The 14,392-nt window shown below is 36.2% G+C and overlaps 1 protein-coding gene across 1 annotated transcript in view; it reads left to right on the forward strand.

The window, feature by feature from the left end:
- The window catches only part of LOC126973787 (uncharacterized), a 121,964-nt gene that overhangs the window by 86,002 nt on the left and 21,570 nt on the right, over positions 1 to 14,392 (forward strand). The window lies entirely within an intron of this gene.

Raw genomic sequence — 14,392 nt, forward strand, 5'->3', positions numbered from 1 at the left:
CTGTGATAGACTGAAACAAACACCTTAGTAGTTATTTCTTTATGAGCCATAATTATATTACAACACTTGCAGTTGATACTTGATAGGCCGTTCAGCTGATGGTAATTGACACGCCCTGCCTATTACAATGCAGTGCCGCTCAGGATTCTTGAAAAACCCACAAATTCTGAGCGGCACTATAATTGCGCTCGTCTCCTTGAGACATAAGTTGTTCAGTCTCATTTGCCCAGTAATTTCACTAGCTACGGCGCCCCTCAGACCGAAACACAGTGATGCTTACATATTACTGTTTCACGGCAGAAATAGGCGCCGTTGTGGTACCCATCATCTAGCCAGCATCCTATTGTTTGTTGGGGATGGTTGCCCCAAAATAAGAAAGCTGGCACGATAGGTTTTATGGTAGTGAAAGGTGCTGGGCAAATTTGTTTGAACCATGGTATCAGATCCGTTAGCTCAACCTGTGAAACTGACTTGGTGGTATGATTATTATCTGAATGAATTAAATATAACAATTATCTATTTGAGCCAGTAAGGCAATATTGTCCAGTAGGAATCGGCACATGAGTACCAAAAACTATTCCACCTCAATTTTTTATGCGATCCTCTTCAAATTGCCCTACTGATGATATCAATGTATGTTGTATAGGGGCAGAGCCCTGTGCCATGTTGTTTAAACAGAAATTTTTCAAACAATTGCAAGGATCTGTTATTTTTCAAACGGATATTTTTTTTTATATTCTTTCCTCTAGGACTTATAAACCTAAAGCTAAATATTTTAAGTTTATCAGTATAGATTTTCAGATCAGTACAGAATACGAGGACGAAATTGTTGACGTGCCACTTTTTTTTTGTTTGTTACGAATGTACGGTCCAGGTTTTTCGACCAACAGCCACATCATACAAAAACGACGAAAAGCCGATAGTTATTCCTCGAAGTTTCTGCCTGCGACTTCCACAGGGTGAATGGAACTCTTCAAAAGGTCGACATAAAATGTATCCTATCAGACCTTACGTCAGATTTGTCCATGAAAAATTTAATCAATATAGTATGGGATTAGTCATTAAAGAGAATAGATGTTTTAACATAGGCACTTTCATATTTGTAATGCGTCCGCTAGAGAAGTTCCTGGGTGTCTGCATAACGGTAGATAGATCACGAATGCAGGTCGACCCACGCCGCAGAACAAATCGTTAGTTTTCCATCCAGCCCACAGTCACAAGTAACTATGAACTGATTACATCGAAGCTGCATCTGATCGATGGGAACCTGGAACTGCATCGCATATCGGTCATTTCCGACTATCTATAATGAAATAAATAAACTAATTCGAATCCTTTTTTTTCTCTTTATCTGACTGTGAATCCAAAATCTGTTGTCCTTCCAACATGTTTTAAAAAAAAAATCTCGTCAATACGTTTTGTCACGTGACGCGAGGCTTTGCTTGAAACTATAATTTTACTGCTATTTGTATCACATACATAAAATATCTACGAATTTTGGTGTGCGAAAAACTATCGGCCAACTGTTAAATCAGTACAGCGCTCTTCCAGGCGCGCACACCACCGATTGTTTAGTCGGCCAGACTCATCAATAGCCGATTTAAAAATAATAGCGAATCGTCCCTAAAACTGTCGGCCGATAGTTGTCTAGTGTGCGCACTCATCACAGACCCAACTGTTTAGTCGGGCCAGTGTACACACTTAACAGCCGAACTCAATTAAACTATCGGCCGATCGAAAGTCTGCAGTTTGCGGGCTCTCTTAAGGTTAGAAATATCAGCCATCACGTTAACATACACACCTATATATTTGTATTTTATGTATATAAATATGCTTAGGCCTTTGTCCAGCAGTGGACGTCTTCCGGCTGAAATGATGATGATGATATTATATATATTATAAATTATTTCATGCATTATTAAAATTTTCTATCTTCGATTCAGATTAACTATACTTAATATTGCATTGAGAAAAATATTTTGCATAACGCAAACAATGACGTCATCTACTCTGGTATAACTCAAAATATTTGCACGGAAATACTGTGTACAATCCCCGGAGAGAACCGCGAACAATGGGAGTAGGTCTCTGATAAATTACCATCCATATTTCAGACTTTATATCTGTCATCGTGTATTCAGGCAAAGCGTGGCAAGCCTCGTAAGTCACGAGTACTCCAAATAGGAGCGTCTAGACCATTATGTCAGGAGAATATTCTTCCGCTAACGATAAAGGTGATACAAAGCTCCAGCGAGCGACACAGCTCAGTTATTCTTGTCCAACTAAATATAAAGGCATCCGACGTAAGGCGGGTTGCTGCGATGCACTTTTTACGCACATGGCTAAATATTTGAGATAATTTGAACGTCGGGACGCGCTCTGTCCGTAGGCCGATAGTCGTCTGACAATATTGTCGCATTCCGCCACGTCTGCCGCGGATTATCTGGACAGCAATTTTCGTTGCAAATTGATTAAGCGGAACTTTGATTCTGTTGATGCACTTTGCTTTCGCGCGGGCATTCTCAAGTTTTTGTCGTTTCGCCTTTGCAAAGAGAGAGCCGTACCCAAAATACAGTTTATATTTAGCATTGTATTATCAGCGTTCTTTATATCTGTACCTCGTATTCAAAGGATCGCTTCGTTTTATCGCAACTGTTTTGTGCAATTTTCATTAGCTAGAGTACTTTGTGTTTTGTTATTCGAAGCTGTCGAGTAGTATATAGATTCAGTTAAATCCATTTAAAATTGTACTGAGTTGATACTTAAAGTACTTATATTATTTATGTCTGGATTCAGATTCACTGCTGTTTTAGCAAATTCTTTTAAGAAAGAACTATGAATCATATTGTTAAAGTACAAAGAGACGTTGGAAATTTTTTTGATCAGCAACCACCATAGATACCAAAAGTTAAGTTTGTGATTCTAGGCGGTCGGGATCAAAAACTATTCAGGTTCAAACATTTCTCATATAGTTAGTTGTAAGTACCACTGCATATGCTTAACCCGGCATGCAAACACAGGCAGAAGCCACGCGAGAGACTAGCACGAGTCACTAGTTAATGAAAAACGTATTAAATATTACTTACACTAATAAATACTGTTATTTATTTAATCTGAACGCTTTATTATACAACTTTGATCTTAATGTTAAATGTTGATAATACTTGATGGACAGTAATCACGACCATCACGAAACAGTTAATTCTTTATTACTTTTTATGAAATAAATTTAAATTATTTAAACACGACTCATATATTGGATGCAGCACCTTACAAACTAATTTGTTGTGTATATTACAGTCATTATAAAACACTCTATTTGGTTAAATTATGCTTTTTAAGATATTATTAAAATAATAATTCTTCTACATCCCACGCTTTTTTTTACAATAAAATATATTTTTTTACACTATTTTCAATTTAAATGTTATTTTCTATTTTAGTTGAATTTTATATAAATCGTGCTTTTTAGTTTTTTTTTAACTATAATTTATTTTTCATTTTTTAGTCAAATTAGTGTATGTCATCGGTCCTCGATAAATCTACAAAGTTTGAACGAAATCTAGCCGTTTAAAGTGGGTCAAAATCGCGCCCAAAGAAGTTGGTTACAAACATACAAACATACAGGTGACGCTAATATAAAGCGTATAAAAAGAGTGGCCGTTGAGTTTCTTATATGTTCTTCTCACGAGCTCAACTTCTTACGAACATGGTAATATGGTAAATTCAGTAATTTAAAAGAAATATCTGTAGTGACGATTCAAAAGCGCTTAGTTTAACCGTAATTGAATTAAGTTTATTTGACTTTGACTTAAAAACTTTGATAATATTGTGAGGGTCTCGCGATTTGATGAGATATTTTAATCAACTGTAGAGTTTTAACTGTACAACAATACAATATGTATGAATCTATAATATGGACGTAGTAGTGAATATATTTAGACCGTGTGAAAACTATTCATATTCCACTAAGCGGTTCGGTTTTCACACCGCGCTATACTATTAAACATTCTCTTAATGGGCTTCCGAAATGTAAAGTGAGTCTCCTGTAAGTACTCTAACAGAACTTGTTTTGTTTGTCATGACATGAATAGTGTTGTGTTGCTAAGAAAATAATTATCGTGAGTCTATGAAACAATATATTACACATATATTTACCTAGATTTTAGGTAATTGTTCTGTTTTTTTCTCCAAATAAATATAATAAAATAATACAAATGATTTGAGTTTTCTTTAGTGTTAATTCCGCCAATATTTGTCTTTAAACAATTCGACACGTGTTTCGCCTCTACACGAGGCATCCTCAGGACGTGTTGTCTCGCCAAAATCTGGCACGAGACTCGACAAATATTGGCGGAATTAACACTAAAGAAAACTCAAATCATTTGTATAATTATAGATTTCCGCAAAGTAACGCCTACTTCAATAAATTTTCTAAATAAAATAAGTTGTGGCCTGTTTATTATCATCACTACTTTGTAAGGTTCCGTAACCAAATGGCAAAAAACGGAACCCTTATAGATTTGTTATGTCTGTCTGTCTGTCGGTCCGTATGTCAGTCACAGCCACTTTTTTCCAAAACTATAAGAACAATATTGTTGAAACTTAGTAAGTAGATGTATTCTGTGAACCGCACTAATATTTTCACACAACAATATAAAAAATCAATAAATTTTTCGGGTTCCCCATACTGAGACACAAAAATTTTTTTTTTATCAAACCCATACATACGTGTCTATATACGTCTTCAAAAATTATATTGAGGTTTCTAATATCATTTTTTTTAAACTGAATAGTTTGCGCGAGAGACACTGCTAAAGTGGTAAAATGTGCGTCGCCCTCTGTAACTTCTAAAATAAGAGAATGATAAAACTAAAAAAAATATATGATGTACATTAGCCATGCAAACTTACAACGAAAATTGGTTTGAACGGAAACTAGTAAGTAGTTTTTTTAATACGTATAATTTATGAGAGCTCATTTGCACTGTTTGATTTTGAGCAAAGATTTTTTGCCTTTTCCATTTAATTTAATATCATTTTCCTTTCTATATAACTTTTATATTATGTCACTTGCTGCTACGGACACCCTTCACGGGCGAGTCCGACTCGCACTTGGCCGCTTTTTTCTATTTGTATTAGCCCTTTGCAGATATGGTTTGTTAATATTAATATTCAAGTACTTATTTTGAAGTAACTACAAACTAAGTATCAAAACACCTCAATGCTGCTGTGTTTTTTTTATGAGAAACGAGCGTACAGGTCACCTGGTGTTAAGTGATCACCGCCGCCCACAATCTCTTGCAACACCAGAGGAATCACAGGAGCGTTGCCGGCCTTTAAGGAGTTTCCTCTAGTGTTTGTTATAAATAGTGGTCATCGTATGCCTGATCCGCATTCGATGAGTGTTGTCACTTGTCGATGTCAAAGCTCCTATACGAACTGATACAGCTACGTGACTTTTTTTATGAAAATAAGGGACGAGACGAGCAGGACGTTATACGCCCTGCCCATTACAATGCAGCGCCGCTCATGATTATTTATTATCATATTATAGATTATATATAATAGCTCTTTGAGACATAAGTTGTCAAGTCTCATTTGCCCAGTAATTTCACTAGCTACGGCGCCATTCAGACCGAAACACAGTAATGCTTACACATTTCTGTTTCACGACAGAAACAGGCATATATATAAATATACTTCTATTCTATTCTAGACACTCAAATATAGTGAATGCCACTCAACCTGAACACCTAGTCACGTCAGATATCATCTCAAGAACATATTCGCAGATGGTTTCAAATTGTAGTTTTAATACTTAGTTAATTTATATGTATATACTATAGAGCCTCTTGCTGCTAGTCAACCGAAGAAAACAGGCCAGGTTTAATACTTTAGTGTGCGTGACAAGGTACGTGTTACACTCGCGACTTGTATTTCGCTTTGTGTTAGTGTGCGTGCATTGCTCAAAATCGAGGCTAACTGTCAACCTCAATATTTTTCGATATTTTCACAACTGTTAGAATCTATCTAGACATATAAATGATCTTAACTATAATCAATATCTATTACGAACATATTTATACGTCACATACTTTGCACGGGACTGTAATCCTCAATAGATATTTTCCAATAATTAATTAAACATATTGTTAGACTATCAGTATTCCGTTAACACTGTTACCTGCGAATGTCACACGCGAGACTGCAGGCGTTTACATTTGCAGACACTAGAAGTCGTGACTCCGCCATTAATGAATCTGATCACAGTCTCATGCAAAACACAAGTCACTAAAGCTATTAATACATGATCGGATTTGGTACGTCCGAACTATCGGATGCGGTCCGGTAGCGAACGAATGTCGCATGGAGAATCGCTCAAAATTATTATGTTTACCGTCCGGACTCGGTAGTACGACGTCGGACCGATTGGTGCGAGGCGCTCACCCTCTCTCACCGGACCGTCCGATGGTCCGGCCGTACCAAATTCGATCATGTGTTTTAGCCTTAACACAGACAAAGGAGCGCGCTGTTAAATATTATCTAACAGACGAGAGACCGAGTAAGCTCACCCGTACTTTCGTGGGGGTTATCTTTAAGTGCTAATGAGTAACAGAAAACTTTGTAATTATGTGTGAGGTTCGGGACAATGTTTTATAGAATATACCTTTAATGAAATAGTAAGTTTAACGCGCATATTAAATATTTTATGAAACATTGTCTGTTATGCACACTTAACAAAAAAAACAGTTTGAATGCGGTTTTGACTGGTCTATTGTGGCAATCTCCCGTTTTATTTAGTGTTTGTTTTATTTCCAGTGGTTCGCAAACAAAATATGCCAAAATCCTAGTATCGCTAGTCTATACAAACACATAAATAAAATTTAAGTATCTGTTTGTAATATTGAAATATCCGTTTTTTACTACAAGTATATGAATACATATACAGTTCATACACCAGAATAACATTTTTTGCAATTTTTTACAGTCTGTCTGTCTGTTTGTTCCTGCTAATCTCTGAAATGGCTCGATCTATTTTGACGGGACTTTTATTGGCAGGTAGCTGATGTAATAAGGAGTAACTTAGGCTACGTTTATTTTAGAAAAATAAAGTAATGTTGCAATGTCCAAGAAACGGTCTGACTCTAAAAATAATTTATTTGGCAACAATAACAACGTTTGTCGGGTCAGCTTGTATAAAATAAAATTCGAAAAATCAATAAATTTCACTAGCTCAAATGGACGGAATTCCAGAAAAACGTTCCAAACCACAATCATGCCGAAATTGAATTAAGAACACAAAACTGGTTACGTTTTCAGGAACTACGTCCAAACGTCACTCACTATATCTGTGAACGTGCTTGTTAACACTACCCTCATAATGAAACATTCCTGGCTAAATACTTTAAAGTAAATCACAATTCAATTAAAATTCATGCAACGTGTCACTCAAGTTAACCAATACTTCAACAATATCCCGTTGTCCATTCTCCATTCAGTCGACATCTCCGTCACTTCACCGCTACAGACACGCATTCCACGCTAAGAGAGAATTTAGCGCGTACGAAAGGAATTCGTTTTGCACTAACCGACACCTGACACCTCCGCATTGGAATTGGCATCTTCTTAGTTTGGTATTAAAGGTGATAATGGGCTGTGGTTACAAGGCAACTGAGCTGTCGTAGTACTTGATATTAATTTAGTTGTAAATGGGATTTGTCACCGTGGAAGAAATGATATTATAACATTACTTCAAATAGTTACGCATAGAACTGACAAATTTGCTCCGTGCAGTACAAGCGGCGCAAGAAACTCTCCCAGAATTCTTTTTTTGCGCTCTTTTTAATCATTGCTATTGCTATAAAAAAATCATAATCTAGTTCCAGGCTGTCCGATCAATTAGATATTCAGCTGTTGAGTAGTAAGTAGCATTTAAATTTATTTATAGATAATGCCTGAACAGTGGCTGGAACTTTATTAAAAAAGTGTATACATTTACCCTAAAAGCTATTATGTATCTTATTCATTATTATTATTAAAGTGAAACTTTTATTATATCGTCCAAAACTTTTTCGTCTGTGTGTTGCAAGTCGCGTGACGGTCGGGCGGCGCCTATAATAGTTCGCAGCAGCTGACCGTGTAGTATATATCAAATCAAATCAAAATCAGTTTATTCACGTAGGTCACGGAAATGACACTTATGAATGTCAAAAAAAAATTTTTTTTCTTATTGAATCTACCGCTAGTTAGTAAAGGGTTGAGCTAATAAGCAGAAGTAGCAAGAAACTCATTGCCACTCTTTTATATCAAATTTTACATTTTAGTACATCGATTTACAAATAATTTCAAATTACAATATAAAATGTAAAATGATGCAACAGACACACTCAAACGTCAAATAATCAATGTCTTACACGAGTAAGCCAAAAAAGTAAATGTAAATTAATACAAAAGTTATTGAGTACAGTAGCTGCATCATCTACATACACCATAAATAAATAAAGGTATTCTGTGAGCATTTTATAAGCGATTATAAATAAATAAATATGTACATATACATACATATATTTACACACAATAACTGTTAAGAATCTGAAACCGAGTCTCCGGCAACAGGATCATCCTGCCACCACAAGCAGCGCCCGTTCACGAGCATGACGCATGAGCCAGCCATCGCCTCCTCAACCATATTTTAGGGAAGGTTTCGACCCGTCCCATGTAGCCGCCATAGACTATTACTCATTTGTGCCAGTGCTCCACGCTATTTTGTTTGTTTTTGTCAGTGTTTAATGTAAATATTATTCTAAAAATGTTTAGTTAAATGTCTATGATGTGAAAAAAAGTTTTCTTCTTTTACCGTGGTTTCATAAAAGCACACAATCCATTTAATTATTATTCTTGTCAATCAAAATCGGTTACAATAACTATAGATTTCCTTTACTTAACTACACACACACACACTACACTTTATTTGTGTATATATTGCATTATTTAGTACGTCTATAGATCACACAATTGTGTCTATTATTGAAGAGCATGACGTAAGCATGTCGTGTTTAACAAAACAGTTAACGACGAGCTGCTAATTAGATCAAGAAATGTGGACAACGAATTAGAGTATTGAGCCGGTTGTTGTGTCCGGAGTTGTTACTACGTACTATTACGAATTATAACTTTAACATAATATAATAGTATGTAGGTGATGGATCTAAAATAATGTTACTTCATCTGAAATATATAAGGGGAGACGAAGAGCGGCTCGAATCATCGACGCTCAAGTCATCTCCGATCGGTTTGATTCTCTAGCATTGCGTAGAGATGTGGGGTCTCTCTGCATCTTCTACCGCATTTATCACGGGGAGTGCTCAGAGGAGCTGTTCGGGTTGATTCCAGCGGCCGAATTCCACCATCGGACATTACGTGCAAAGTACCATCCGCATCACGTAGACGTCTGGCATTCCACAACCGCGCGTTTTGTTCGAAATTTCTTGCCTCGCACGGCCACTTTGTGGAATCAACTACCGGCAGCGGTCTTCCCGAACAGATTCGACTTAGGGACCTTCAAGAAAAAAGCATACTCCCACCTTAAAGGCCGGCAGCGCATTTCTTGACACACCTGTTGTTGCGGATGTCCATGGGCGGTTGCCTCACCTCTCCCCATCCCGTGAGCCTCTTGCCCGTTTGCCCCCTCTCATATAAAAAAAAAGACTTATTTAGAAACTAAAATATTCTATGTGTCGGAATAATGAAACAAAGCATGGCCTCAAAGTGGACTTTTGCAAATCGCAATAAATAAAATAGGTATAGTTATTTAGAATATAAATTAATATTTGGGGATTCTATTGGTTTCTCTATTCGAGGTTGATCACATTGACATCGATAACCAATAGGATATTATTGGTGACATAACCCCACGTCCCAGTTACTGAATAAAAAAAATATTTTGTGAGAATTTTTTTGGTAGTCATTTGTAGTGATACTTTTATTAGTGTAACTGCAATAATATTTTGGATGTGATCCAAAACCCGGAACACTTTCAGTGTGATAGTGATCCGTTATGTGTTTACAGTAAACAAATTGAAAGCAGATTTATGGCCAAATTGCTTCTGTAGTAAATTTCATTCTCACAATGACTTGATATAATTTCGGTTTACGTTTAATATTATTCTTTTTTCATCGACGTACATGGGCTCACGTGAATAATAATAATAATTTTAGTTCCATAGTCAGCGTATTCTAATTAAAAATAATCTTAAAAACTAGAAAAAAATCCCTGTACAAGGGTGTGGTGTCCAAAAATCTGCTATATTTCTTGGCATAACTCTAGATTCCAAATTACAATGGGGCCCCCATATTGAAGGATTGGCGAACAGACTTAGTTCTGCAGCATACGCGTTTAAAAAGATCAGACAATTAACTGACATAGATACGGCGCGACTAGTACACTTTAGTTATTTCCATAGTATTATGTCCTATGGTATATTGCTATGGGGCAACGCTGCCGATATTGATACAATATTTGTGCGGCAGAAGAGGGCTATTCGCGCTATTTATAACCTAGGTCCTAGAGAATCATTGAGAGCAAAATTCAAAGAAATTAACACCTTGACTTGCTTCTCAATATATTCTTGATAATGTAATGTATGTTCATAGGCACATGTGAATTTGCCAGAAACTGTCATAACCATAATGTTAACACCAGGAACAGACATAAACTGATGATGCCTACTACTCGGCTAAGTCGAGTTAGTAAGTCTTTTGTGGGGCGATGTATATGCTTTTACAACAAGATCCCAGAAAATCTTCAAAACAAAAGTATCACGTTATTCAAAAGAATTGTTAAAAAACGTTTGTGTGGTAAAGGTTACTATAACATAAATGACTTTCTTAATGATACCACAGATTGGGAATGGAGCGACCGCCCTCAGGCTATTAAATAATAAGTTTAATTGTACAATGTTACTTTAATTGTAAAACATACTTTTGATGAAAAAAAAGCCCGCTGAGTTTGTTGCGCCCATTTTTCTCAGGCCTGACGCATTAATTTTGGAATGGGTGGTAGTTTTTTTGACTTTCAATAAGTGATTTCACATCCTATTTTGAATAAAAATATTTGAATTTGAATTTGAAAATATAAAAATTCATAATACTTATTATAAGTCCAACTTATTGTGTGTTGTTCTCCATGTGAATAGATATCCATCGTTTATATATAGGGCTGCTGATATCGTCAGATATAGCCGTTAGGATTTCATTACTTGAGCTGCGCAAAGTCAGGTACCCCACGCTCAACTAACATACCAGATGCGCTGCAGCATCTCGGATGATTCATAAGGTCCCTGTATGTATCATTATCCTTCTATATGCTATTGTGTGTAAATGTTACCCACAGCTGACAGCAGTACATGCCTATGCAATTAGCTTTGAAGAGGGTAGTCTTTACATCCCTACTGCATTTAGCAAATCATCGCGCAAGCATCTCCTACCACTGGGAGGCTCCTTTGCACGGAATACCGGCTAGATTATAGGTACCACAACGGCGCCTATTTCTGCCGTGAAGCAGTAATGTGTAAGCATTACTGTGTTTCGGTCTGAAGGGCGCCGTAGCTAGTGAAATTACTGCGCAAATGAGACTTGACATCTTATGTCTCAAGATGACGAGCACAGTTGTAGTGCCGCTCAAAACTTTTGGGTTTTTTTAATAATCTTGAGTGGCGCTGCATTGTAATGGGCAGGGCGTATCAATTTCCATTAGGTGAACGTCCTGCTTTTCTCGTCCCTTATCTTCATAAAAAAAAAGAAATAGCATCACAAATACCGACTCTACTCATTAAAAATACTTGAAAAACAAATGTCCTATGAAATAATACAAACTTTCCGATAATATACTGTTACAAACTTACTTGAAACAAATTATCTTTGACATTTACCACTAGATGGTCCACCGAACTTGTCATGCTAGCGCATATTGTATTAACCCAGTTTGTAGAGCGTAGAGTCTGCCATTTTATTAGATAAAAGAACGCCTACGGTGCTAAATTCATTCTTCGGAAATCTAGAAATCCGATCTAGTCTAAACACTGCACGACCTAGATGCGCCGAGATACTAATAAAGAATTGTTTACGATTAGCGGCGGCTATTTCAGAGCAAACAAGTGCTTGCGAGAGACCTCGAGTTTAACGCAAACACAGGTGTTAAAATAGTTTTTGGGGGAATGAGCTGTTTTACCTTACCTTATTCCCACCGCCTTACCCACGTAGTTTGCGTTTTTACTCATCGCAGTTTTTAAGCTGGTTCTCTTTTTTCATTTTAAGTCGGCTCAGCTACTTTTCTTTTACTCAAATAAATTTCTTCTGGAGCTCAGCTTTTACCACTAAGCTAGTACTTCCAACAGTCTGTAAAATGCAATAAGTCTTAAAAAATGTTTAATGTTAAGCTGAGTGTTTTGCATTTAAGTAATTGGAGGCTACCATTCATGTAATATCTATAAATTTAAGCAGTCAATACACATTAATGGACACCAATTGAATTTTAATGAATAAAATTGACACGAACGAAATACCTTGTTTTTTAACGTTCACATCGCAACAGCTGAGCTTCAATGAGAAAAGTTGCAAGAAACCTATTGCAATTTTTTTTAAAAGCGGCATATTTTGATACTAATGAAAATTGAAAAATAAATTATGAAAGGTAATAAAATCACTGCCACTCTTTTAAATCGTGTCATATTTTTAAGTATCGATATTAATTCTCTACATCTTTAAGCCTTAAACCGCTAAGATTTTGGTATTTATAATATACCGTAGGTATTATTGATCAACCCAAGAGAAATTATCAATCGCGGTGCCGATCCTTAAGGTAGCACACACGATATTCGTGCCCGAAGGTCACGGGCGGATGCCCTACGTGACTTCAATATCAACTCTAGTTCAATATCAACAAACGCTATATCGGTGATGCCATTAGGGTACGATTCATGATGTCCTAATACGTCGTCCTACATTCCTTTCTTTACATGCGCGGTTGACCTGAAACTTACGCAAAAATAAGATTTACGTTCGTTCGCAATTCGTTTTAAGAGGACTTATGTCAGTGGTGGATGGACAAACGACTTTGATCGAGCACTGATAATATCTACAAACTAAAAATTTAAATTTAAACTATAAGAATTTGTCGAAATTTATTAATTTAAGGTTCCCAATACGAATATGTACACCGAGAAATTGAAACATTCCCAGTTACCTACTCGATTGGCAGCAATATAATAACTTCGGTTGCTAAAAGGGTTTTATGATGTCTTATCGGCCTTGAAACTCACTTCACGGCTTTGTAAATCTTATTATTATTATGTTTGTGATAATATTGCCTGCGAGTTAATTTCTGCAACGTTCTTTAGAAAGGTGTTAATAGGGATATCTGTATTATCAAATCTATGGGATAAATAGCTTGGGATAAAGTTCGCCGAAGGTATAGTATAGAACATCTATTCAGAATCTTACTAGATTACGACCACCAGTAGGTAGGAGTAGGGTAAACGGCGTGGAAAGGAATTTTCTTAAATCCTGTTCAAACCAACAATTCTCAATGAATCTTCGTTATAATTTACTAATTGTTCACCACTATTTGGAGGGGACGATGCGCATGTCTGTTGAAACGCTTGTGGCTGTTTTCTTAAATTGATAAATAATTGTTAATATATTAACCCAATTAGTTTTAATTTCCACCAAATGAGCACATCAAAATCATACAATTGATAATTGACCTACTTTGTTTATTGAAGCAATTAGAGGCTAAGTAAATAAAAAAATAATTGTGAAATTTTGAACTTATATCAGCTCGGAATGGAATTTCTGTCGAGAAATTCAATACATTAAAAGATCTTTTCAAAATTTTGCAAGATCTTAATAAAAAATATCTTGTTTATTGTTGTAAAATATTTGTATTTGTTGTGTTGCAAAAAAATTACTATGAAAAGTAATTTACCTACACCTAGATAAGGTGTGGTCTATTATAACATTATACTAGTGGGGCCCTCCCAGTTTTTACCAGAGGCTCCTTTGCACAGGATGCCGGATAGATTATGGGTACCACAACGGCGCCTATTTCTGCCAAGAAATAGTAATGTGTAAGCATTAATGTGTATCGGTCTGAAGGGCGCCGTATGTAGTATATTTACTGGGCAAATGAGACTTAACATCTTATGTCGGCTCCCAGAATCATGAGCGACACTTCATTGAAATGGGCAGGACGCATCATTAGCTAAACGTTCTGCTCGTCTCGTCCCTTATAAAAAACATAGCTGTTGATAATACTATGATGATTAAGTGACGAAGTTAAATTGAAAATGAAAAGGTTATTGATCTTAATTGGTGCAGGTGTGAAGGTGTAC

This window comes from Leptidea sinapis, chromosome 1, assembly GCF_905404315.1.
Source record: "Leptidea sinapis chromosome 1, ilLepSina1.1, whole genome shotgun sequence".
Taxonomy (NCBI): Eukaryota; Metazoa; Arthropoda; class Insecta; order Lepidoptera; family Pieridae; genus Leptidea; species Leptidea sinapis.